At 38.8% G+C, this 27,030-nt stretch overlaps 1 pseudogene; it reads right to left on the minus strand.

Moving 5' to 3' along the window:
• Nucleotides 1–12,827: 12,827 nt before the first annotated feature.
• On the minus strand, nucleotides 12,828–13,436 carry LOC100339396 (THO complex subunit 7 homolog; annotated as a pseudogene).
• Nucleotides 13,437–27,030: the final 13,594 nt, after the last annotated feature.

Here is a 27,030-nt window from a genome sequence, read left to right on the forward strand (position 1 = left end):
CATTAGCACAGAATTGGATAGGAAGTAGATCAGCCAGGACTCTAACAAATTCTTCAGTACTGGATGTTATGATTGTAGGCAGTGACTTAACCCACAGCACCACAACACTGGATCTATTCTCTGAGTTTTAACTGCTGTGTTTGATAATTAAATTTGAAGTATGTATCATTGTACATGGATTTAACATATTGCTATTTTCCTATTTTCCATCTGCTTTTTATTCCTTTTTTCTTTTTACGAACTATTTTCTTTAATAACATTTTAGCTTTATTTATTTGTGTTTTTAATATTGTTCTATTGCTGTCTTACCCCAGTCCATTTAGAATTAATATAAGAGTATTTCAGAAAGTTTGTGAAAATACATTAAACGATAAGTTTATTATGGTACAAAATTTGAAGTCCTTCATCATTTTCTTTTCATAATACACATTTGCCTGAACTTTTGAAGAGTTCTTGTATTCTATTTTAAAAATCTTGTAGGCAGGCACCGTGGCTCAAGAGGCTAATCCTCCATATGTGGCGACGGCACAACGGGTTCTAGTCCCAGTTGGGGCGCCGGATTCTTTCCTGGTTGCCCCTCTTCCAGGCCAGCTCTCTGCTGTGGCCCGGGAAGGCAGTGGAGGATGGCCCAAGTCCTTGGTCCCTGTACCTGCATGGGAGACCAGGAGAAGCACCTGGCTCCTTGCTTCGGATCAGCATGGTGTGCCGGCCACAGCAGCCATTGGAGGGTGAACCAATGGTAAAGGAAGACCTTTCTCTCTGTCTCTCTCTCTCTCACTGTCTAACTCTGCCTGTCAAAAAAAAAAATCTTGTGATAACCTTTCATATGCCATGTCATTTCCTTTGTGTCATTTTCCTTTGATGTCATTTCCTTTGAGTACATTACCACGAATGGAAGGCTGGGTCATATGGTACATCTATTTTAAGATTTCTGTGAATCTCCATACTGTTTTCCACAATGGCTGTACTAATTTCTTAGCCCGTTTCTTCATTGGATTTCTTGTTTTATTGTTGTTGAGTTTCTTCAGCCAGATATTAAAATGGCCTATCAGATGTATAGTTTTCAGTTATTTTCTTCTATTCTGTTGGTCGCCTCTTTGTTGAGTGTTTTGTAGTACAGAAGCTTTTTAGCTTGTTGTAATCCCATTTGTCTACTTTTATATTTATTGCCTGTGCTTCTAGGTTTTCATGCAAGAAATCTTTGTCTATGTCAATGTCTTACAGTGTTCCTCCTATGTTTTCCCCCAGCAATTTTATGGTATCACATCATAGATTTGTGAATTGATTTTTCTATACGGTGTGAAATAGTGATGTTATTTCATACTTTTGCAAAGCAGAGATCCAATTCTCCTAACATCATTTGTTGAAGAGAGTGTCCTTTTTCTAGGGAGTGATTTTAGCTCATTTGTCAAAGATTAGTAGGTTTTAGATGTGTGGGCTAATTTCCGTGGTTTCTAATTTGTTCCATTGGTCCACACACCTATTCTTGTGCCAATACTGGGATGTTTTGATTACAATTGCATGTAATATGTCTTGAAATTTGGTATTGTGATGCCTCCAGCTTAATTTTTATAGTTTAGGATTGCTATAGCTATTCAAGGTCTCTTGTGATTTCATGTGAATGTTAGGACGCTTTTTCTAGATGTGATACAAATGTCTGGTTTTTGATTGGGATTACAGTGAATCTGTAAATTGCTTTGGGTAATATGGACATTTTGATGATATTAATTCTTCCAACCCATGAACATGGAACATTTTTCCCTTTTTATTTTGGTATCTCCTCCTAATCTTTTCCTTATGTTTTGTGATTTTCATTGTATATGTCTTTCATGTCCTTGGTTACATTTATCCCAAGATATTCACATTTTTTGTAGCTAATGTGAATGGGACTGATCTTACAAGTTACTTCTCAGCCATGGCATTGTTTGTGTATTCAAAAGCTGTTGATTTTTTTGTGTTGATTCTTTCTTTCTTTCTTTCTTTCTTTCTTTCTTTCTTTCTTTCTTTCTTTCTTTCTTTCTTTCTTTCTTTCTTTCTTTCTTTCTTTTTACAGGCAGAGTGGACAGTGAGAGAGAGAAAGGTCTTCCTTTGCCATTGGTTCACCCTCCAATGGCTGCTGCAGCTGGTGTGCAACAGCCACTGCACCACGCTGATCCGAAGCAGGAGCCAGGTGCTTCTGCTGGTCTCTCATGGGGTGCAGGGCCCAAGGACTTGGGCCATCCTCCACTGCACTCCCGGGCCACAGCAGAGAGCTGGCCTGGAAGAGGGGCAACCGGGACAGAATCCGGAGTCCTGACTGGGACTAGAACCCAGTGTGCTGGCACCGCAGGCAGAGGATTAACCTATTGAGCCGCGGTGCTGGCCCAATTTTATATCTTTCAAATTTACCAAACTCCTCTAGAAGTCCCAACAGTCTCCTTGTGGAGTCCTTTGGTTCCTCTTTATATAGAATCATGTCTCCTGCAAACAGGAATAATTTGACTTCCTCCTTTGGTATGCCTTTGATTTCTTTTTCTCTTGCCTAATAGCTTCAGCTCAAACTTCCAGAACTATGTTGTATAGTAATGGTAAGAGTGGGCAACATCATCTGGTTCCAGATATTAGTGGAAATGCTTCCATCTTTTCCCCATTTAATAGACACTTGTTCTGATTTGTCATATATTATCATGACTGTTTATGTATGTTCCTTCTATACCCAATTTGCTTAAGGTCTTTGTCATGAAAGGCTGTTGATATACATTGTTAACATCTCCTTTTTCCTCTCTGATTTAATTAATTTGGGTCTTCTCCTACCTCCCTTTTTTTTGGTTAGTTGGACCAACTGTTTATCAATTTGTCTATTTTTTCAAAAAACCAGCTCTTCATTTCACTAATCTTTTGTGTCATTTTTCACTTTAATTTTGTTTATTTCTTCTCTAATTTTTGTTATTTCTTTTCTCCTTGTATTTTTTTTCTTGTGTTTCTAGATCCTCGAGATGCATTGTTATATCATTTATTTGATGTCTTTCTAATTTCTTGATGTGGGCACTAATTGTTATAAAGTTTCTTCTTAACAGTTCTTTTGCTGTATCCCACAAATTTTGATATGTTGCATTGTCTTCTTTTTTTTAAGATTTATTTATTTGAAAGTCAGAGTTACACAGAGAAAGGAGATGCAGAGAGAGACGAAGAGAGAAAGAGAGAGAGAGAGAGAGAGTCTTCTATCTGCTGGTTCACTTCCCAATTGGCCACAACAGCTGGAGCTGTGCTGATCTGAAGCCAGGAGCCAGGAGCTTCTTCCAGGTCTTCCATGTGGGTGCAGGGGCCCAAGGACTTGGACCATCTTCTACTGCTTTTCCAGGCCATATCAGAGAGCTGGATTGGAAGAGGAGCAGCCAGGATTAGAACCGATGCCCATATGGGATGCTGGAACTTCAGGCCAGGGTGTTAACCCACTGTGCCACAGTGCCGGCCCCGCATTGTCATCTTCATTCATTTCTCAGAATTTTTTGATTTCCGTTTTGATTTCTTCTGTGCCTCACAATTCATTGAGGAGTATGCTATTCTGTCTGTATATTTTCTTTCATTCTTATTTTTTTTTAAATTACTAATTTATTTGAAAGGCAGAGTTACAGAGAGGCAGAGGCAGAGACAGAGAGATCTTCCATCCACTGGTTCACTCCCAAAATGGCTACAACAGCCTGAGCTGGGCTGGTTCGAATCCAGGAGCCAGGAGATTCTTCTGAGTCTCCTACCTGTGTGCAGGGGCTAGAGCACACTTGGGTCATATTTCACTGCTTTCCCAGGCTATAGCAGAGAGCTGGGTCAGAAGTATTTCAGCTGGGTCTCTAAGCAGTGCCCATCTGGGATGAAGGTATTGCAGGTGGCTGCCCTACCTGCTACACCACAGCACTGGCCCCATGTCTGCATATTTTCTAGAGCTTCTTATATTTTTAATTTTCAGCTTCATTACTTTGTGGTCAGAAAAGATACATGGTATGATTTTGATTTTATTAAATTGCTATTCACCCATAATCACATATTCTAAATTATATCACAATCAGTTGATGCTGCCTTTCTATTTACAACAATTTACAAAATATTTAAGCAGACAAACAAAAGTTGTAACATTTGTGGTACACAATGTGGTGTTTTGAAAGATATTTACATTGTGCTATGATTAAATAAAGTACATTAACACAGTCATCACCTCACATACTTAACTGTTTTTGTGTGTAAAATTCATTTTCTTTATCAGGGAATCTTGCAGTGAGAATGGGTTTACTTCTTGACCACTTCCTCCACCCAACTTAGAGATTTAAATTTTTACAGTTTTAACCCTGCCTTGTAATCATTTTTAATCTTCTAAGCTTAAAAATGATTATTTTCATTTTGCTTGAAATGCAGTGAGAGAGAGATAGAGAGAAGAGAGAGAGAGACTGACAGACTTTTCAACTGCTATTGATTTATTCCCTAAATGCCTGCAGTACCTGGGACTGAGTCAAGCCAAAGCCAGAAGATGAGAATTCAATTCAGTTCTCCTATTTTGGTGGCAGGGACCTATCTACTTGAGCAATCACCTGCTGCCTCCCAGTATCCGCATCAGCGGAAAGCCAGAATTGGAAGTGGAGAAGGACTCCAACCCAAGCACCCCAGTATGGGATAGGGCCAACATAAATGGTGTCTTTACCATTGCATCAATCACCCCTTCCCCTGCCCCTGGTATCTTCTAAAATGTTGGCATCTGTCTTGTGGGCCTTACAGATTGCCACTTGTGATTTATTTTAGTGGCTTTTGGGTGGAAACAGAGATAAGCAAGTATGTTCAGTGTGCCATGTTTAACATGTTAAACTTCCCAGTTTCAGTCAGTCCTTTTGCTTTGCAACCATGGTCTCCATTTGCTCCTTCTTGGTAGCATTACCCTTCCCACTTTAAGCCTTGGGTGTCCTTCTACCTCCTGTATTCCATCCCATCATTAAAAGATGGAAAAGATCTCTGTGAGTGAGATCCCAGTGGAAAGAACAGGTCTTCAAAGAGGGAGGTGCCTTTCTCTGAAGGGAGGAGAGAACCTCCACTTTGACTATGACCGTGTCTAAACAAGATAAGAGTCGGAGAACTCAAGGGGCTTCCATAGCCTTGGAAACTCATAACTGGTGCATAGGGAGATTACTGATGCCATAAACAGGAGTGTCAATTGGTAAAGTCAACAACAGGAGTCACTGTGCACTTACTCCTCATGTAGGATCTCGGTCCTTAACGTGCTGTACACTGAGGCTTAATGCTATAACGAGTACTCAAACAGTATATTTCACTTTGTGTTTCTATGGGGGTGCAAACGACTGAAATCTTTACTTAATGTACACTAAACTGATCTTCTGTAAAAAAAAAAAAAAAAAAGAAAGAAATTATCAATTCCCAACTTGACTCTCACTGGGATTAAACATGACAATAGGTCTGATCTGATTTCATCATCATTTAAAAAAAATCATCTATTATTTTTCACTTTATGTTTCTGTGTGGGAGCAAACTGTTGAAATACTTACTTAAGGTATACTAAGCTGATCTTCTGTATATTAAGATAATCGAAAATGAATCTTGATGTGAATGGAAGGGGAGAGGGAGTGGGAAAGGGGAGGGTTGTGGGTGGGAGGGACGGTATGGGGGGGGAAGCCATTGTAACACATGAGTCGTACTTTGGAAATTTATATTCATTAAATAAAAGATTAAAAAAAAAAGATGGAAATGAGCTAATACAATTTAGATATGCTTTTCTTAATGCCTCCAGCTTCTTAAGATGTGATATTTCTGCTACTTCTTTACAGTTTCCTGTTGGGGACCACGCAGCAGCATGTGACCTCTTAGTGGAAAGACAGGGCTAGACAGGCCAGACAAGATAGTACTAATAACGCAACCTTGTATGACCTCATGCCTTAAGACCTTGTAACCTTTCCCCTACTTGCACAAGCATTGCAGCTACAAGATAAGCTACCCCTCCTTCCCCCACCCGACACCTTGCCTTTATGATTTTTAAGTGTGTGGTTGAAAAATAAAGTCGCAGCTTGATCAGCCATCTTGTCTTGCTGCCATCTTTGTGTCTCCTGTCCCTTTCATTTCTCCTTCTAGGTGCTCAACCCCAGTTGCTTTCCAGCGGGACGGGACAGTTTCCCAGACTTCTTAAGATCTCCTTAATTTCATGGTTAAACAGGAAATGATAGAAATATGAGCCATTTACATGTGATGCATTGTGACTGTGTTAATATAAAAATGTTTGAGTCAGCATACTCCTTCGGGCAAGGTTTACATGTTTCCTTATCTCTATGATGAAATATTAAGTTGTATTGCTACTTAAGAAATTTAACTTTTCTTTCAGCAAGTGAAGAAATGTTGCTTTTTGTAGTTAAGTGATGTCTGAAAGCATGTATCTAAACAATTAGAGGAATGCTGTGGTAAGACAGTATTTTGTAAGTGACTAGCTCATTTAGTTTTTGTCCCATGGGAACATCAAAATTCTTACCATAATGTATGTAATAGCATTTTCACTTTAAGTGCATAAAAGAAATTACATTTTATGAAAATAAAAAAAAATTTCAAGTATAATTGATTTACTCTGGGGAATAAATTAATCAACACAAAATAAAATGTGGGATTCTAATTAGCTTTTTTCTAGTTCAAGTTCTTGCTGATTTCTCTTTGGAGTCATCTACCATACTGTGCTTCATGGTTTTATGCTGTACTTATGGCTGTAATTTGCGTTCTTGTCAAAGATTTTTTTTCTTAAATCACTAGAGATTTTTCTTAGTCTCTGACAAACTGTGCCAGCCGTGGCGGCCATTGGAGGGTGAACCAACGGCAAAAGTAAGACCTTTCTCTCTGTCTCTCTCTCTCACTATCCACTCTGCCTGTCAAAAAAAAATGTTTTGATATATAGTTTTTTTTTTCATTTTCGATTCTCTTTATATACAGAAGATCAGTTTAGCATACATTAAGTAAAGATTTCAACAGTTTGCTCCCACACAGAAACATAAAGTGAAAAATACTGTTTGAGTACTAGTTATAGCATTAAATCTCAATGTACAGTACACTAAGGACAAAGATCCTACATGAGGAGTAAATGCACAGTGACTCCTGTTGTTGACTTAACAAATTGACACTCTTGTTTATGGCATCAGTAATCACCCTAGGCTCTTGTCATGAGCTGCCAAGGCTATGGAAGCCCCCTGAGTTCACTGACTCTGGTAATATTTAGACAAGGCCATGGTCAAAGTGGAAATTCTCTCCTCCCTTCAGAGAAAGGTACCTCCTTCTTTGATGACCCATTCTTTCCACTGGGATCTCACTCGAGCAGATCTTTCATTTAGGGTTTTTTTTTTTTTTCCCCAGAGTGTCTTGGCTTTCCATGCCTGAAATACTCTCATGGGCATTTCAGCCAGATCCGCATGCCTTAAGGGCTGATTCTGAGGCCAGAGTGCTGTTTAAGACATCTGCCATTCTATGGGTCTGCTGTGTATCTCACTTCCCATGTTGGATCATTCTCTCCCTTTTTTATTCTATCAGCTAGTATTTGCAGACACTATTCTTGTTTATGTGATCCCTTTGGTTCTTAGTCCTATCATTATGATCAATTGTGAACAGAAATTGATCCCTGGGACTAGTGAGATGGCATTGGTACATGCCACCTTGATGGGATTGAATTGGAATCCCCTGGTATGTTTCTAACTCTACCGTTTGAGGTAAGTCAGATTGAGCATGTCCCGAATTGCACATCTCTTCAATAGGTGCCTACATCAAGAAATTGGAAAGGCACCAAATAGATGAGCTTTCAATTCACCTCAAGGATCTAGAAAACCTACAGCAAACCAGACCCAAATCTAGTAGGAGAAGAGAAATAATTAAAATCAGAGAAGAAATCAACAGGATTGAATCAAAAAAAAATTATCAAAAATCAGCCAAACGAGGAGCTGATTTTCTGAAAAAATAAACAAAATTGACACCCCATTGGCCCAACTAACTAAAAAAAGAAGAGAAAAGACCCAAATCAATAAAATCAGAGATGAAAAAGGAAACGTAACAACAGACACCACAGAAATAAAAAGAGTCATCAGAAATTACTACAAGGACTTGTATGCCAGCAAACAGGGAAACCTATCAGAAATGGATAGATTCCTGGACACATGCAACTGACCTAAATTGAACCAGGAAGACAGAGAAAACATAAACAGACCCATAACTGAGACAGAAATTGAAACAGTAATAAAGGCCCGCCCAACAAAGAAAAGCCCAGGACCAGATGGATTCACTGCTGAATTCTACCAGACATTTAAAGAAGAACTGACTCCAATTCTCAAACTATTCAGAACAATCGAAAAAGAGGGAGTCCTCCCAAATTCTTTCTATGAAGCCAGCATCACCTTACTTCCTAAGCCAGAAAAAGATGCAGCATTGAAAGAGAATTACAGACCAATATGCCTGATGAACATACATGCAAAAATCCTCAATAAAATTCTGGCCAATAGAATGCAACAACACATCAGAAAGATCATCCACCCAGACCAAGTGGGATTTATCCCTGGTATGCAGGGATGGTTCAGTGTTTGCAAATTAATCAATGTGATACACCACATTAACAGACTGCAGAAGAAAAACCATATGATTATCTCAATAGACGCCGAGAAAGCATTTGATAAAATACAACACCCGTTCATGATGAAAACTCTAAGCAAACTGGGTTTGGAAGGAACATTCCTCAATACAATCAAAGCAATCTATGAAAAACCCACAGCCAACATCCTATTGAATGGGGAAAAGTTGGAAGCATTTCCACTGAGATCTGGTACCAGACAGGGATGTCCAATCTCACCACTGCTATTCAATATAGTTCTGGAAGTTTTAGCCAGAGCTATTAGGCAAGAAAAAGAAATTAAAGGGATACAAATTGGGAAGGAAGAAGTCAAATTATCCCTCTTTGCAGATGATATGATTCTTTATTTAGGGGACCCAAAGAACTCTACTAAGAGACTATTGGAACTCATAGAAGATTTTGGCAAAGTAGCAGGGTATAAAATCAATGCACAAAAATCAACAGCCTTTGTATACACAAGCAATGCCATGGCTGAGGAAGAACTTCTAAGATCAATCCCATTCACAATAGCTACAAAAACAATCAAATACCTTGGAATAAACTTAACCAAGGACGTTAAGGATCTCTACAATGAAAATTATAAAACCTTAAAGAAAGAAATAGAAGATGATACCAAGAAATGGAAAAATCTTCCATGCTCATGGATTGGAAGAATCAATATAATCAAAATGTCCATTCTCCCAAAAGCAATTTATAGATTCAATGCAATACCAATCAAGATACCGAAGAACTTCTTCTCAGATCTGGAAAAAATGATGCTGAAAATCATATGGAGACAAAGGAGACCTCAAATAGCTAAAGCAATCTTGTACAACAAAAACAAAACTGGAGGCATCACAATACCAGATTTCAGGACATACTACAGGGCAGTTGTAATCAAAACAGCATGGTACTGGTACAGAAACAGATGGATAGACCAATGGAACAGAATTGAAACACCAGGAATCAATCCAAACATCTACAGCCAACTCATATTTGATCAAGGATCCAAAACGAATCCCTGGAGTAAGGGCAGTCTATTCAATAAATGGTGCTGGGAAAATTGGATTTCCACGTGCAGAATCATGAAGCAAGACCCCTACCTTTCACCTTACACAAAAATCCACTCAACGTGGATTAAAGACTTAAATCTATGACCTGACACCATCAAATTATTAGAGAGCATTGGAAAAACCCTGCAAGATATAGGTACTGGCAATGAATTCTTGGAAAACACCCCAGAAGCACAGGCAGTCAAAGCCAAAATTAACATTTGGGATTGCATCAAATTGAGAAGTTTCTGTACTGCAAAAGAAACAGTCAGGAAAGTGAAGAGGCAACCAACAGAATGGGAAAATATATTTGCAAACTATGCAACTGATAAAGGGTTGATAACCAGAATCTACAAAGAAATCAAGAAACTCCACAACATCAAAACAAACAACCCACTTAAGAGATGGGCCAAGGACCTCAATAGACATTTTTCAAAAGAGGAAATCCAAATGGCCAACAGGCACATGAAAAAATGTTCAAGGTCACTAGCAATCAGGGAAATGCAAATCAAAACCACAATGAGGTTCCACCTCACCCCAGTTAGAATGGCTCACATTCAGAAATCTACCAACAATAGATGCTGGAGAGGATGTGGGGAAAAAGGGACACTAACCCACTGTTGGTGGGAATGCAAACTGGTCAAGTCACTATGGAAGTCAGTCTGGAGATTCCTCAGAAACCTGAATATAACCCTACCATTCAACCCATTCATCCCACTCCTTGGAATTTACCCAAAGGAAATGAAATTGGCAAACAAACAAGCTGTCTGCACATTAATGTTTATTGCAGCTCAATTCACAATAGCTAAGACCTGGAACCAGCCCAAATGCCCATCAATAGTAGACTGGATAAAGAAATTATGGGACATGTACTCTATCGAATACTATATAGCAGTCAAAACCAACGAAACCCAGTCATTTGCAACATGATGGAGGAATTTGGAAAACATCATGCTGAGTGAATTAAGCCAGTCCCAAAGGGACAAATATCATATGTTCTCCCTGATCGACGACAACTAACTGAGCACCGAAGGGGAAACTTATTGAAGTGAAATGGACACTATGAGAAACAGTGACTTGATCAGCTCTTGTCCTGACGGTTGATGTACAATGTAATACTTTATCCATTTTAGTATTTTTTTTTGTTCTAGTACCATTGGTTGAACTCTGTAATTAACACACAATTATTCTTAGGTGTTTAAATTTTAACTGAAAAGTGATCCCTGTTAGGAATTTGGGAAACATTATGCTGAGTGAAATAAGCCAATCCCAAAGGGACAAATACCACTTGTTCTCCTTGATTTTTTTTTGATATATAGTTTTTAATAATTTACACATGATTATGTGCCGCTCCCTTGCCCGCAAAGGAACGACACTGTTCGCAGCTTATCGGTCTTCAACAGACTTTTAATGGGAAAATAACAGGGACAGAGAAAGAATGAAAGGAGGAGAGTGGACAGGAAAGCCCCCTCCTTCCTCAGCACATAGCTTATATACAAAATCTGCAAGCGGGCTCAAGTCCATGCATGGAACACTCCAATCCGCTGTCTGTTCACGCAGTGTGCACGCGTTCTCGGGCCAATCAGATGAGGTGTCACGCAGCAGGCAGGCTCACCACGTGGTCCTCGGCGCCATCTTGTTGTTTACAACATTCTCAACTCCTCTGGAAAGTCCCGGCCGTGGGAAAGCATTGCCCTAACCGAAACTAGCAACATCCGCCTTGTGATAAAGACACAGCAACAGCTATCAGACCGACCTTGACGTGGGGGCTCCATGGCTGCGCGTCCCATGGAGCCCCACAATTGTGATTATACTTCGTTTTATAGTTTTTTTCTTAAATACTTTTTATCAGGTTGAAAACATTTTATTAAATATTTTGTGATGCTACTTATTGCCTTTTCATAATAAAAAAAATTTCAATCAAATCAATTCTATAGAGCAGGTATTTTCATATGTGTAAGGAAATAGCCCTTAAGGCATTCGGATCTGGCTGAAGAGCCCATGAGAGTTTTTCAGGCATGGAATGCCAAGACCTAAATGAAAGATCTCTGTGAATGAAATCCCAGCGGAAAGAATGGGCCATCAAAGAAGGAGGTGCCTTTCTCTGAAGGGCGGAGAGAACTTCTACTTTGACTATGACCTTGTCTAAATAAGGTCAGAGACTGTGAACTCAAGAGGCTTCCATAGCCTTGGCAGCTCATGACAACAGCCTTGGGTGATTACTGACATCATAAATAAGAGTGTCAATTGTTAATCCACAAACGGAGTCACTGTGTACTTACTCCCTATATAGGATCTCTGTCCTTAATGTGTTGTACTATGCGTATTAATGGTAAAACTAGTACTCAAAGAGTACTTTATACTTTGTGTATCTGTGAAATCTTTATTTAGCATATACTACGTTGATCTTCTGCATATAAAGATAATTAAAAATGAATCTTGATGAAGAATGGGATGGGAGACAGAGTAGGAGATGGGATGGTTTTTGAGTGGGAGGGTGGTTATGGGAGGAAAAACTGCTATAATCCAAAAGTTGTACTTTCAAAATTTATATTTATTAAATAAAATTTTTAAAATAAGAAAGATTACATGGGTCATCTGCTACTGCTTTCCCAGGCCATAGCAGAGAGCTGGATTGGAAGTGGCACAGCGGGGACTCAAACCGATGCCCATAAGAGATGCCGGCACTGCAGGCAGTGGCTTTACTCTTTTTTTTTTGGACAGGCGGAGTGGACAGTGAGAGAGAGAGACAGAGAGAACGGTCTTCCTTTGCCGTTGGTTCACCCTCCAATGGCCGCCGCGGCCGGCGCACTGCTACTGGAGTGCTGCGACCGGTGCACCACACTGATCCGATGGCAGGAGCCAGGTACTTCTCCTGGTCTCCCATGGGGTGCAGGGCCCAAGTACTCGGGACATCCTCCACTGCACTCCCTGGCCACAGCAGAGAGCTGGCCTGGAAGAGGGGCAACTGGGACAGAATCCGGCGCCCCGACCGGGACTAGAACTTGGTGTGCCGGTGCCGCATGGCGGAGGATTAGCCTAGCGAGCCGCGGCGCCGGCTGGCTTTACTCTTTACACAAAGCATCAGCTCCCCAAACTTTATTTCACAACAATTTCTAAGCACACTAAGAGCATGCAGTAATCTTAATATTCCTAGGAATGATGAGTGATTAGCCCATCTAAGGTTTAGGATTGGCTTCCATACTTGTTTCTTGAGCTTCTTCCACCTCTGATTGTTTTCCATCATTTTCCAAGGTTTGCTGAAGTCTGTCGATGGTACTAGACGACTGTAAAACTGTTTATGTCTTTATTCAAGCTTATCTCAACATTTTTTTTAAATGTATGAAACACTCTCCAATTCTTTTCCCAGACCCTAGCTCCTTTAATATCTCATGCCTTGTCAGGATGGTGCTGGATCACTTTTGCCAAAGCACCATATTCTTGGCAATTTTCTTTTGTATTTGTTTTGCTTGAATAATTTATTTTTTTGCACTGAACAATTTTTCCATGTGTTCCAGCAATGATATATTCTATTTTTTGTATATTTTTTGTAATCTCCATTTCTCTGAAATTCGTATCATATATCAGTACTGTTTCCCCATTGAAAATTCACAGTGAGACAGGCAGCTCAGTGTACGCTGCTACTGACTATGTCCTTGTTCCTGATCCAGAGTTGCACCACTTAATTAAACTCTTCACCATCAGATTATCTTCAGTTCATTGCCTGCCCGATCTCCATCAAATAGGAGAAGGTTTGGTATGACATCGTTGTCAGTCACCTCTCCCATGGCTGGCTGGCCCAGTGGTGGCGCACGCTGAGGTGGCAGCGGTCAAACTTCCACAGTGCAGCTGGGTAAATTGCCGTGGAGAAGTAGGGGGTGGTGCCCATGCTGGCCAGAGGCGCAGACACTTGAGACACCTGCCCCACATTCCCTGTGCTCCTCACACTCCTTGCGGGTGCCTGCAGATGGTGCGGATGGTGTTTGGGGGAGACCAGGCTCCACCCCCCTCCCCAAATTAAATCCTTTGTTAACATTATGAATTAGGGCTGTGGCATAGCAGGTAAAGCCGCTGTAGAGGTGCTGGCATCCCACGATGAGACTGTTTCATAGCCTGGCTCCTCTACTTCCAATCCAGCTCCGTGTAATAAGCGTGGAAAAGCAAAAGATGGCCCAATTACTTGGGCCCCGGCAGCACGTGGGAGAGTAGGAAGAACTTCCTGGCTCCTGGCTTTGGCCTACCCCAGCTCCCGGTTGTTCAGGCCATTTGGGGAAGTGAAGCAGGGGATGGAAGATCTCTTTCTCTCTTGCTACCTCTCCTTCCCTGTTTGTAACTCTGCCTTAAATAAATAAATATTTTTTAAAAATCATGAAATGAAGGGCTGAAATAAAATCTAGTCAGGGAGGTTCTAACCAGATTGTCCTTTTAATTATAAATTCTGACCTAAAAAAACTGAAAAAGTTAGGAGGGAAAATTAAATATTTGTTGTCTCTGATAATCTTTAGAAAATAATCTAATTCTCCCAATAGAAAAAAGAAAGCATGGTAATTTCAAATCTGTAGCATATGTCATTCAACACTGCCCAGTCTCTGCTCTTTGAAGTATGAACCAGGTCTATCATGCTGCCTTAGGATGGTTAGGCGCACTTTGATGCCTTTACATATAGGGATTACTTTTAGTTCTGAAGTTAACATATAACTCTGGTGGTCTTAGTGGAATCCAATCGTCTGGGCTAAAATGCAGCTTAGTGCTAGTCCATAAGTCTTATCTGCTTGTCTGTATGTTTTGCAGTTTGTTCAAGATCATCTGAACTTCTCTGACTTGAAGAAATGTGCTAAGAACCTCAATATATTTTTTTAAAAAGATTTATTTATTTGTAAGAGTTACAGAGAGAGGGAGAGACAGAGAGGTCAGTCTTCGATCTTCTGGTTCACTCTCTAAGTGGCAGCAACGTCCAGAGCTGAGCCGATCTGAAGCTAGGAGCCAGGAGCTTCTTCTGGGTCTCCCATGTGGGTGCAGGGGCTCAAGGACTTCTACTGCTTCTTCTACTGCTTTCCGAGCTGGATCTGAAGTGGAGCTGCCAGGACTCGAACCAGCGCCAATATGGCATGCCGGCGCTGCAGGTGTTAGGGTCGAGAAGCATCCGCCGCCCAAGGAACGACTCCAAGAGACACTCTCATGCAATCAGCAAGGGGTTTATTGATCCAGCATGCTGGAGCTCTCTGAACACACAGGAACAGAGCAGCCCTGAGAAGTCAAGTGTTAAGGCTTTTATAGGGTTTTCAGAGACATTCCACACATTATGGTACCATTTAGCGAATAATCTCACACCATGGGAAACTCATTAGCAAATCAACCCACACCTCGGGGAAACTCATTAGCAGGCGAGGGGAGTTCAAAGGACGTCTGGCGGGAACGGTGGGTGAAGCAAGGGTTACACAGCTTCGGCCCTTCATCCTCACACAGGTGCAGCTGTAAAGATAAGGAACTGAAACTATACAACCCCCACCCCATGGGGTTTCAGCTTTGGGGAAGGAGGTTTAGGCCTGCAATTTTAATTCTTCACAGGCAGGAGCTTTAACCCACTGAGCCGCAGCGCTGGCCCTGAACCTCAATAGATCTTTAAAATAGTATTATAATATTCAGTACTTTTTTCAAACAGATTTCAATTTTAGTTTGGTTTTCAATGCTCCGCATGTGTTGCCATGGCCATTGGGCCAGTATACTGTCCAATGATAAAATTTGATAAAGTTTCAGTTCACTGATCGTACATTGTAAAGTGGTTTGTTATATAACTCTTCTTCTAATGCATACTAGAAAATGAAATTAAGTATTCAGGCTTGTTGACTGAACACAAAATACATGGTAGACACTTAAGTAAACACATAGTTTGCTAAAATAACCAGTTATTATTTTGAAATGAATCAATGGGTGTGTCTGACTGTTCTTCCCGTTATGCATTGTCAGCAATAGAAATCAGTGAAAGATTCTGGCTTCTTGTACTATTATTTTTACATTTCTTTGCATCACAAAGTGTCATGAGATTTTGTCCGTTGTTTTTCCAGAATACTGTCATCAAGATGGAGCAATCTCATAGGACTAGATATTTTGGCAATATTCTCACACAAAGTTAATTGGAAACATCCCTCAAAAGTGATTAATAATATGATGGCGGCTTTGTTTCAACAGAACAGAAAGCAGATGCTCTTCATTTCCTTTGTCCGCCCCTTTAAGCACACACACTTTAGTTAGACTGTTCCTCAGTCTGCTTCACAATCATCTGAAATCTTGGTACCTATTTGATATATCTTTTCTACTTCTAATATCCAGCAATCCCCTCATTTTCAGGATTATAACATCATACTTCATTTTGTTCCCCATACTTCATTTCTATTAGAAAGAAACACTGTTGGCCAATCCTTTCTCTTCTTTGATGTGATATTTGTATTCCACTAATGGTATAACTTACATACCTCTTCAAGAGAATGTCACTTCTTCCTTCTGTTGTCACTTTGTCCACTGCTATTTTAGTGTTACACTTGAACAGTTATGGATATATAGCTCATTTGACTTTTGAAATCTCTTTATTCTATCATCATTCCTTCAGAAACAACCTTCCTGAAATTCACACACACACACAGTTTCTCTCTACCTATTGTTCATTTAAAAACCCGTCGCAATGTAGCTTCAACCTCCTATGACTTTGTTAAAACTGTTTTTTGTGTGTTATGATTAGAAAGAAAATCTTAGTGTTAAATCCAAGTGACACTTATCAATATTATCTTTTGCTGCATTTGATCTTGATAACTTCGTATTTTCTTTTGAAATCCTTACTTCTCTTGCTTCTGAACATATCACTGTCTTCTAATTTCTAGCTACTACTTGACTTCTCTTATTAAATCTTCTTGCATAGTCACCATCTTCTGATTTCTTATAAATTTGGTTGTTCCTAAGGATTTTATTCTGGGCTCCTTTCTTTCTCTATACAGTTGTACTCAATAATGTCATCCACTCCTATGACTTTAGTTTCACCAGATAAGTTGATCAACTTATATTTTTTATCTTCTTTTCATTTATCTTTTGGAACTTCATTCATGAATGAGTGGGTTCATTTAATGGCAAACTAAATTCCTCTGGATTTCCTACAAGTGCATGAAACTCAATGAACAAAAACACAAGATCCTTATCATCTCCATCACACTTGCCCTTCCACGATGCCCTATAATGGAAGTTTAGTCATTAGCTCAAATTAGAAACTAACTGAATGGCTGCGCCGTGGCTCAATAGGCTAATCCTATGCCTGTGATGCCGGCACCCTGGGTTCTAGTGCTGGTCAGGGTGCCAGATTCTGTCCTGGTTGCTCCTCTTCCAGTCCAGCTTTCTGCTGTGGCCCAGGAGTGCAGTGGAGGATGGCCGGCAGCAGCCACTGTGGGGTGAACCAATGGAAAAAAGGAAGACCTTTCTCTCTGTCTCTCTTTCTCACTGTCCACTCTACCTGTCAAAAAAAAAAAAAAAAAAAAAAAAAAGAAAGAAAGAAAGAAAGAAAAAAAGAAACCAACTGATTATCTGCATTCAGTAATATATTCAGTAACTCTTATTACTAATCTGTTCACTTTTTTGTCTTTGCCAGTTGCCTCAGTGAAATCATCACATTTCTCTTTAAGATATATCTTTGCTAAAGAGTCAGACCCAGGCACTGTGATATGGCATGCAAGCATCCCAAGCATATCATAACTCCTGTGCCAAATGATTCCACTCTACTAAACTTCTAACATTTTTGAGGACAGAGACAATTCCCAGTTTATGTTTTAATTCTAATAAATACCCTTTATGTTTAGTAAGGACTTCTTTTTGCATAATTTCTATTCTTTTAAGTTTGTTAAGATATATTTCATCATCCAGAATATGACTAGGTGAATGTACCATATGAGTTTAAGAAGAAACTGTTTTCTGCCGCAATAAAGTAGTTTATAAAATGTCAATCCCATGCAGTTGTTTGATGAGGCTGTTTAGTTCAATTGTTTCCTTACTGATTTCCCTCCCACTTGATCTGTCAATTATTATTGCAAGGATATTATGGTCTTCAACTCTACCTGTAAATTTGTCTATTCTCTTTGCAGTTCTGCCCTCCTTCCTTAGGAATCTCCAAATTTACAGTGAGAATAGCAAGGGAGTGGTGATTTCATCTTCCTGAGCTCACAGTTTATTTTGAAAACAAGTTACCTATTCTACCCTTCTGGATGGTTTTTTGTTTTATCTTGAGCAAGCCAGATAGGATAAAGGATTGTAAATCAGATCCTTTGGGTTTTGTCCCTGCCTGACAACTAAATGCCAATCTGATTGTAAAGTTGTTTTTTTTTTTTTTTTTCAAAACTGTACTTAAAAACCCCAGTGTTACAAGGTTATTTGGATGTTTTCCTCTCTTGGAAATCCCCCTCCATGCCACTCTGGCTGGAGGTCTTTTAATCTAATGAATCTTTGTAAATTAAAAAAAAAAAAAGAATTGCTTTGTCTTTTTGAAGACTGACAATTGTATCATTATATAACGTTCTTCTTGATCTCCAATATTTTTTCTTGCTCTAAAGTCTGTTTTGTCTGAAATTAATATAATTACTCAATTTTTCTTTTGAATAGTGTGAAATTGAAGGCAATTACTAAAATTTCTCCTAAAGAAATACTTATGGGGCCAGCATTGTGACATTGTGGCATTGTGGTAGGTAAAGCCACCACCTGCAGCGCTGGCATCCCACATAAGTGCCAATTTAAGTCCTGGCTGCTCCACTTCTGATTCAGCTCCCTGCTAATGTGCCTGGTACAGCAGCATAAGATGGTCCAAATGCTTGCAACCATGTGTTCATGTCGGCAACCTGGAAGAAGCTCCTGGTTCCTGGCTTCAGATCAGCCCAACCTGGTCATTGTGGCCATTTAAGGAGTGAGCCAGCAAATGGAAGCTCGTTCTCTCTCTCTCTCTCTCTGTGTGTGTGTGTATGTGTGTGTGTGTGTTTGTAGCTCTGCTTTTCCAATAAGTAAATAAATCTTACAAAACATATAAAAAGAACAGAGAGTGTTGAATCATAAATTATGTTCAATTAAAACCAATGTGACAAAAAATAGAAGAGTGGAAGAAAAAGAAAAATAGAGAACAAGTGTAGCACATAGTATAATTTAATTCAATTATATCTATAATTACTAGCTATTGATAACGTGAATAAGCCCCAACATCATCCTTGCATGCCCTTTGGAAATAGGAGTCAAAGCATCCCATGTCCTATAGCTTTGAGACTGTGACTTTTGGTGCTATAATCTCTGATGTAACTCACACTCACTGATGAGACCTAGAGAACCCTTTCTGCATTCCTAAGCTTTAGACTGGCAGCTACCAGCCCAAAGCCTCCAGAATAAGCTGCGCTTGCCCTGTGAAACCTGGATAAGGGTTCCACCACATCCTGCAGCTCTAAGACTGTGACTGTCAGTTGTATGAGTCCCAGGGACCTATGTGCTTCTCTGTGTAGCCTAAGGAAGACAACCCTTGCCTTCTTCTGTTCCACACATACACTTGCTACTGCACAATCTCTAGTAAAACCTGCAATCATTGTATTGGACCTGGGTAAGGTACTCTCCAAGTCCTACAGCACTGGTACTGGGATTGTTTGGACTATATTCCAAGAAGTCATTTACATTCAAAACAAGGGGCCTGGGTAAAGACTCAACTGTAGCCTGGAGCTGTAGATATGTTACTGTTTGTTCTATAATCACATTGGTCAGTTCATAGAACTCATAGTGAATAGTCCTCAGAATTATCTGTGATTAACTTGTGGGATGTGAGTAAAGTACCCTCCAAGTCTTGCAGCTCTGGAACTGAGACTATTGGAGTTATATTCTGCAGAATCACTTAAATCACCCAGTGGGACTGCATTCCACTGCTCCAGAATGTGAATGTGCCTGCCAGTACACAATCCCTAGCATAACCTCCATGTGAAACATGAGACCAGAGTAGGTCTCTACATCACCATGTGCTCTAGAACAGTGACTGTTGGCTCTGTGTTTCCAGTAAACCTTGCACTTGGCCTATGAGTCTTGGGGAAGGCTAGATCTCCATGCCACAATTACCACCCATAGATGCCAATTTGTAATTCCCAGCATAACATACATTTTTTCCTGTGAGATCTAGGCAAGGTACCCTTCTTGCTCTGCTATTCCAGGACTGAGTCTATTAGTTCTATATTATTCATAATCACCTGAACCCAATATATGGGACCTAAAGAAGACACTACCTGCATTCTGCTGCTCTAGTCCTGCCAGTAAACAATCCCCAGCATAAACTATATTCACCCCGAGGGCCCTCAGCAAATTCCCCTTTGTGTCTCCCAGTGCTGGGACTGGTGATTTTGGTGCTATTAGTCCCATCACCCATGCCCACCCAACAGGAACTGGAGAATGTCTTGTTTACATCACACAGTTCCAGAAACAGTTATTGGTGAAGTAGCCCCACCATCACTAATAATTACCTGGTGGAACAAGAAGACAGCCTTCTCTATGTAGCACAGCACCAAGAATATGTCTATTACCATCAAAAACTCTAGTGTGATTGACACCCAATTCTGTGGGAATCCCCACATCTACTTCAATGTCATACTAATACCTTCATGAACTTCTGCATACTATACAACTGCAGCATTCATAGATACTGCTTTCATTGAGAAAAGGTGAAGAAATTAATTAGTGATTCCATGTCTGAGCCCACCTAGAAACAAAATAAATGCCAACCCACCAACTAACACTCTACATTCCGTATGAACAAAGTATCTTCTAATAAAACTACCTCAAAAAGAAGAAGGTAGTCTTACAGCACAAGTATAGTTGTCAATATTAGGACATAGGAAACATGAAGAAGTAAAGAAGCACAGTACCCCCAAAAACACAATGACTTTCCAGAAAAAAAATCCACATTTGAGAGAAATCTATGAAATGCTTGGAAAAGGAGATAAAATAATGATCCTGCAGAAACTAAATGAGAGTAAATAGAATGTAGGTAGACAATACAGTGAAATGAGAATAATAAAGGATGGTATGAATGAGAAATTCAAAAAAGATAGAGATCATTGAAAAATCAATCAAATTCTGGAGTTGAAAACTTCAATCAATGAAATATAAAATATAATTTAGAACTTAAATAACAGAAAAGACTTCACATATTCACAATAAGACTTTTGAAATAACCTAATCAGAAGAAAATTAAAAAATGAATGAATGAACACTATGAGACCTAGGGAATACCATTAAGCAAACAAATATTCATGTTATAAGGATACTTAAAAGAGAAGAGAAGTAAAAAGCATTGAGAATCTACTTAATGAAATCTTAGCTGAAAACTTTTCAAGTCTTGCAAGAGATGTAACATTGAGATACAAGAAGCTCAAAGAACCCCAGACTCAACCAAAAAGGACCTTCCTCAAGATACCCTCGTGCAATGTTGATGGGAATATAAACTGATACAGCCATTGTGGAAAACAATAGGGAGATACCTTAGAAATCTGAATATAGACTTAGCATATGACCCAGCCATCCCATTCCTGGGAATTTATCCAAAAGAAGTGAAATCACCATATAGAACAGTTATCTGTACCTCCATGTTTATTGTTGCTGAGATGTGGAATCAACTCAGCTGTCTGTAAACTGAAGACTGGATAAAGAAATTATGGGATATGTATATGATGGAATACTACACAGTGATAATAAAATATGAAATCTTGTCGTTTGCAACAAAATAGATACAACTAGAAACCATTATACTTAGTGAAATAAGCCAGTCCCCAAAAAACAAATGCCATATGGTCTCCCTGATCTGAGGTAACTAATAGAGTACCCAAAATGTAATCTATATAAGTGATATTGACACTTTGAGGTGCAATGACCTTGAACTGCCCAATTTTTTGTTTTTATAGTATTTGTTGAACTCTGTACTTAGTGTAAGATTAATCTCATGTGTATAAGTTAATTGAAAATAGATCTTAGTAAAAAATAAGAATAGGAATAGGAGATGGAGGAGAAAAAAGGGTAGAAGTCTGGGTGGGAGGGAGGATAGAGTGGGAAGAATCACTATGTTCCTAAATTTGTATATATGAAATGCATGAAGTTTGCATACCTTAAGTAAAAGTTTTCTGGTTTAAAAAGATAAATATATATGCACCTAAACCAAGACAATCCAAGTAGTTAAAGCAAATATTGTTAGACCTGAGGGAGATATAAATCAAACAAAAGTAACAGTAGGAGACTTCAACACTCCACTGTCATCAATAGACAAATCATCTCATTCAGCAAAAATACATCAGAGTTAAACTGTACTACAAAAATATCATAAAAATACATCAGAGTTGAACCATACTACAGAGCAAATGATCTTTGCAAATATTTACAGAACAACTGCAAAATACAAGTATCAAGGCTAGATGATATATTTGACCATAAATCAAATCATAGTAAATTAAAAATCTGAAATTATACCATGTGTCTTACCAGACTGTGAAGAAATAAGATTGGAAATCATCAACAAGAACAACAGAAAATTTACAAATACATGGAAGCTGAACAACATATTCCTGAATGATCAATGGGTTATTGTTAAATTCAAAGGGGGAATTAAAAAATTCTTGAAATAAATGAAACTGGAAACAACATATCAAAGCTGTGGGATACAGCAAATGCAGTATAAAGTGAGAAGTTTATAACAATAAGTGTATACATTAAAAAATAGAAAGATTTCAAATAATCTACTAAAGCATAAGACTCAGAAAAGCAAGAGCAAACAAAACTCAGGAATAGTAAGGATCAGAGCAGAAAAAACAGAAATTGAAATGAAAAAAATATACAAACAAGAAAATAAACAAAATAGACAAACTTTCAGAAAAAAAACTTCAAATAAAATTAAAGGTAAAGAAGGAAACATTACAACTGATAATAGAGATGTACAAAAATCGTTAAGAAACACTGTGAACAGCTACATGGTATCAGATTGAAAACTCTTTAGGAAATGTGATCCCTTTGGCTCTTAGTCCTATCATTATGATCAATTGTGAACAGAAATTGATCACTTGGACTAGTGAGATGGCATTGGTACATGCCACCTTAATGGGATTGAATTGGAATCCCCTGGTATGTTTCTAACTCTACTATTTGAGGCAAATCAGCTTGAGCATGTCCCAAATTGCACATCTCTTCCCTCTCTTATTCCCACTCTTATATTTAACAGCAATCACTTTTCAGGAAATGGATAAATTCCTGCACACATGCAACCTACCAAGATTAACTAAAGAAGACATCGAAAGTCTAACTAGATAAATTAAAAGATTGAAGCAGTAATTAGAAGTCTCCCATCAAAGTGAAGTCCAGGACCTGACGGCTTTGCAACTGAATTCTACAAAATCCTATAAGAGGATCTAACTCCAGTACTTCTGAAAATATTCCAAAATATTGGAAAAAGTGGAAATCTACCAAACTCTTTTTTCTTAGGCCAGCATTATTGTTATTCCAAAATCAAAAGGAACAGAACAAAAAATAAAAATGCAGACCAATATCTATAGATAGAAAATTCTCAACAAAATATTATCAAACCAAACCCAACATACATCAAAAATATATGTTACAATGAAGTGGGATTTATGGATTCATGGATAATTCAATATTTGCAAATCAATAAATATAATAAATCACACCAACAGAACAAAGAACAAAAATCATCTCAATATATGCAGAAAAGTCATCTATTGAGATTCAACATCCCTTCAGGATAGAAACTATCAAACTATTAGATATAGAAAGAACATAACTCAAAATTATAAAAGCTATTGGAGACAAGTCCTCAGGTAATGTCATTCTAAATGGAAAACACTTTCAGGATCTGAGATCCAGAATAAGACAAGGATGTCTACTTTTTAAAAGATTTATTTTATTTATTTAAAACAGAGTTGCACATACACACACACACACACACACACACAGATCTTCCATCTGCTGTTTTACTCCCTAAATATCCATGTTTGCGAATGACATGATTCTGTACATGGAAAATCCTAAACACTCTATGAAAAAACTCTTAGATCTGATACACTAATTCAGTAAAGTTGTAGGATACAAAATTAACATACAAAAAAGAACATAATTTTTATATACCAATAATGATCTCAGTGAAAGGGAAATAATGTCCCACTGACAATAGCTACAAAAAATTAAATATTTATGTCTATGTGTTTCAGTTTTGCTTCAAGTACAGAGTTTTGTCAAACTTTCATATAATTCTTTGTCAAATAACTTGAAAGGAATTATATACTACAATAATTTTAATGATTTTGTGACTTTTTCAAAATAAATATGTGAGGTTGAACATCTTTTCATTTCATTACTGTTTATAACACTTGCTTATTTTCCTGCTGGAGTGCAGACTTTTATTTTAAAAATTTCTTTATTCATTTGAAAGAGTTACAGAGAAAGAGAGAGAGAAAGATAGATACTGAGAGAGACAGAGAGAGAGAGAGAAAGAGAGAATGATTTTCCATCTGCTGGATCACTCCCTAAATGGCTGGGCCAGGCTGAAGCCAGGAGCCTGGAAATCCATCCAGGTCTCCCACATGGACGACACTGGCCCAAGACCTTGAGCTGTTTTCTACTACTTTTCCAGGTGCATTAGTGGGAGCTGCATAGGAAGTGGAACAACCTGGACTGGCACTGGTGCTCAAATGGGATGCTGGCATTGCAGGCAGCAGTTTAGTCTATTGTGCTAGGACTATGGTTATTTTACCTTTTGATTTGTTGAATTCTGTATTTGTAGAGTCATTAAACTTTTGACTATAATGAAAATTAAAAATGTTATCTCAAAAATAATAATTATTATAATTATAAAACACTAGTTAAAGAAATCAATAAGGACACAAAAAGTGAAATGATGTCTGTGTTCATGGATTATAATAATTAATATTGTTAAAATGTCCATACTACCTAAAGAGATATGCAGAGTCAGTGCAATGCCTACCAAAATTTTAAGAACAATCTTTACAGAATTAGGAAAGCAATCCAAAATCTTGAGCATAAAGAAAGAAAGAATAAAAGAATGAATGAAAGAAAGAAAGCAGCAAGCAACACAATAGTTGATTTCAAAGCATACTGCAAAGTTATAGTAGTTAAAATAGCATAGTACAGGCATAAAAGCTTACATAAAGGGCCAGCGCTGTGGCGCCGGCATCCCATATGGGCACTGGTTCTAGTCCCGGCTGCTCTTCTTCCAATCCAGCTCTCTACTGTGGCCTGGGAAAGCAGTAGAAGATGGCCCAAGTCCTTGGGCCCCTGCACCCCATGGGAGACTGGGAAGAAGCACCTGGCTCCTGGCTTGGAATCAGTGCAGCTCTAGTAGTAGCGACCATTGGGGAGTGAACCAACGGATGAAAGATCTTTCTCTCTGTTTCTCTCTCTCACTGTCTGTAACTCTACCTCTCAAATAAATAAATAAAATCTTTTTTTTAAAAAAACCTTACATATAGATAAGTGAGACAAAATAGAGTCTAGAAATTAATCCATGTGCACACAGTTAACTAATTTTTGACAAAGGTACTACAGATATGCATTGAAAAAAGGGTAATCCTTTCAATAAATTTTGCTGGCAAAATTGGGTATTCATATGTAGAAGAGTAAAATTAGATTCCTATTTCTTATTATATACAAAAGTCAATTCAAGATTGTTGGTTTAAAAAACCAAATGGAAGACCAAATGAAACAGTAGAGGTGTCCAGTGCTGTGGCACAGTGGGGTAAAACCACTGCCTGCAGTGCTGGCATCCCATATAGCACCAATTCAAGTCCCAGTTGCTCCACTTCCAATCCAGTTCCCTACTAATGAGTATGGGAAAGAAGCAGAAGATGACCTAAGTGCTTGGGCCTCTACACCCACGTAGGATACTTGAAAAAAACTCCCGGCTCCTGGCTCCTAGCTTCAGACCAGCCCAGCTGCGGCCATTGAAGCTATAAGGGGAGTAACCAGAGGATGGAAGATTCTCTCTCTCTCTCTCTGTAACTCTAGCTTTCAAATAAATATGTAAATCTTTAAAGAACAGAAAAATGAACAGGGGAAATGCTTCAAGACATAGGTGTAGGCAAAGATTTTTTAGGATATGATCCCAAAAGTGCAAGACACACAAACGAAACTAGAAAAATGAGGCTTCTGTATTGGGAGAGAAAGTAATCAAGTGAAAAGACAACCAATTCTCCAGAACTGGAGAAAATATTTGCAAGCTACTTATACAACAAAGACTTGAGATTCAGAATATCCCAGGAATTTTATCAAAAAAAAAAAAAAAACCTTAAAAGCAAAGAATAAAACAACTCATCTAGTTAAAAACATGGTTAAGGGGCTGGCATTGTGGCATACTTGGTTAGGTTTCTGCCTTCAATGCAACCATCCCATATGGGCGCTGGTTCAAGTCCAGGCTGTTCCACTTCTGATCCATTTCCATCATAATCATGGATTAGATGATTTATATTACTGTTAAGATGAATATGACAAAATTCTCCATTTATTTAGGTCTTATTGAACTTCTTTCAGTATATTTTAAATTTTTCAACGTGGAGATCTTGGGGATTTTCATTCCAAATTACTTTTTTTTTTTTTTTTTGACAGGCAGAGTGGACAGTGAGAGAGAGAGACAGAGAGAAAGGTCTTCCTTTTGCCATTGGTTCACCCTCCAATGGCCACCGCGGCTGGCGCGCTGCGGCCAGCGCACTGCGCTGATCTGATGGCAGGAGCCAGGAGCCAGGTGCTTCTCCTGGTCTCCCATGGGGTGCAGGGCCCAAGTACTTGGGCCAACCTCCACTGCACTCCCTGGCCACAGCAGAGAGCTGGCCTGGAAGAGGGGCAACCGGGACAGAATCCGGTGCCCCGACTGGGACTAGAACCCGGTGTGCCGGCGCCGCAAGGTGGAGGATTAGCCTAGTGAGCTGCGGCGCTGGCCTCCAAATTACTTCTTAAAGTTTAATAATGATAAACAAATTTTAGGTTTCTTGTTCTTAAATAAAATTTACATGTGATTCATTTCACTTCAAAAATGATATTACAGTAGTACTGGTGATATAATAATGTTTCCAGCTATTATCAAAAAAGGCAAAAGTTAAAAAGTGTTGGTAATAATGTGGAGAACAGGGAATTCCTTCAAATGAATGATGGGAAGGTAAATTAGTACAGACATTGTGGAAAGCAGTATGGATGTTCCTCAAAAAACTAAAAACAGAACACCCTGTGACCTAGCAATGCACTGCCATATTAATAGTCAAGAAATGGAAATAACTTAAGTGCCCACCCCTTGATGAATGGATAAAGTAAATGTAGTACAGAATACTACTC

The sequence above is a fragment of the Oryctolagus cuniculus genome, chromosome 14 (assembly GCF_051225735.1).
Source record: "Oryctolagus cuniculus isolate XC-2025 breed Fujian yellow rabbit chromosome 14, ASM5122573v1, whole genome shotgun sequence".
Classification (NCBI taxonomy): Eukaryota; Metazoa; Chordata; class Mammalia; order Lagomorpha; family Leporidae; genus Oryctolagus; species Oryctolagus cuniculus.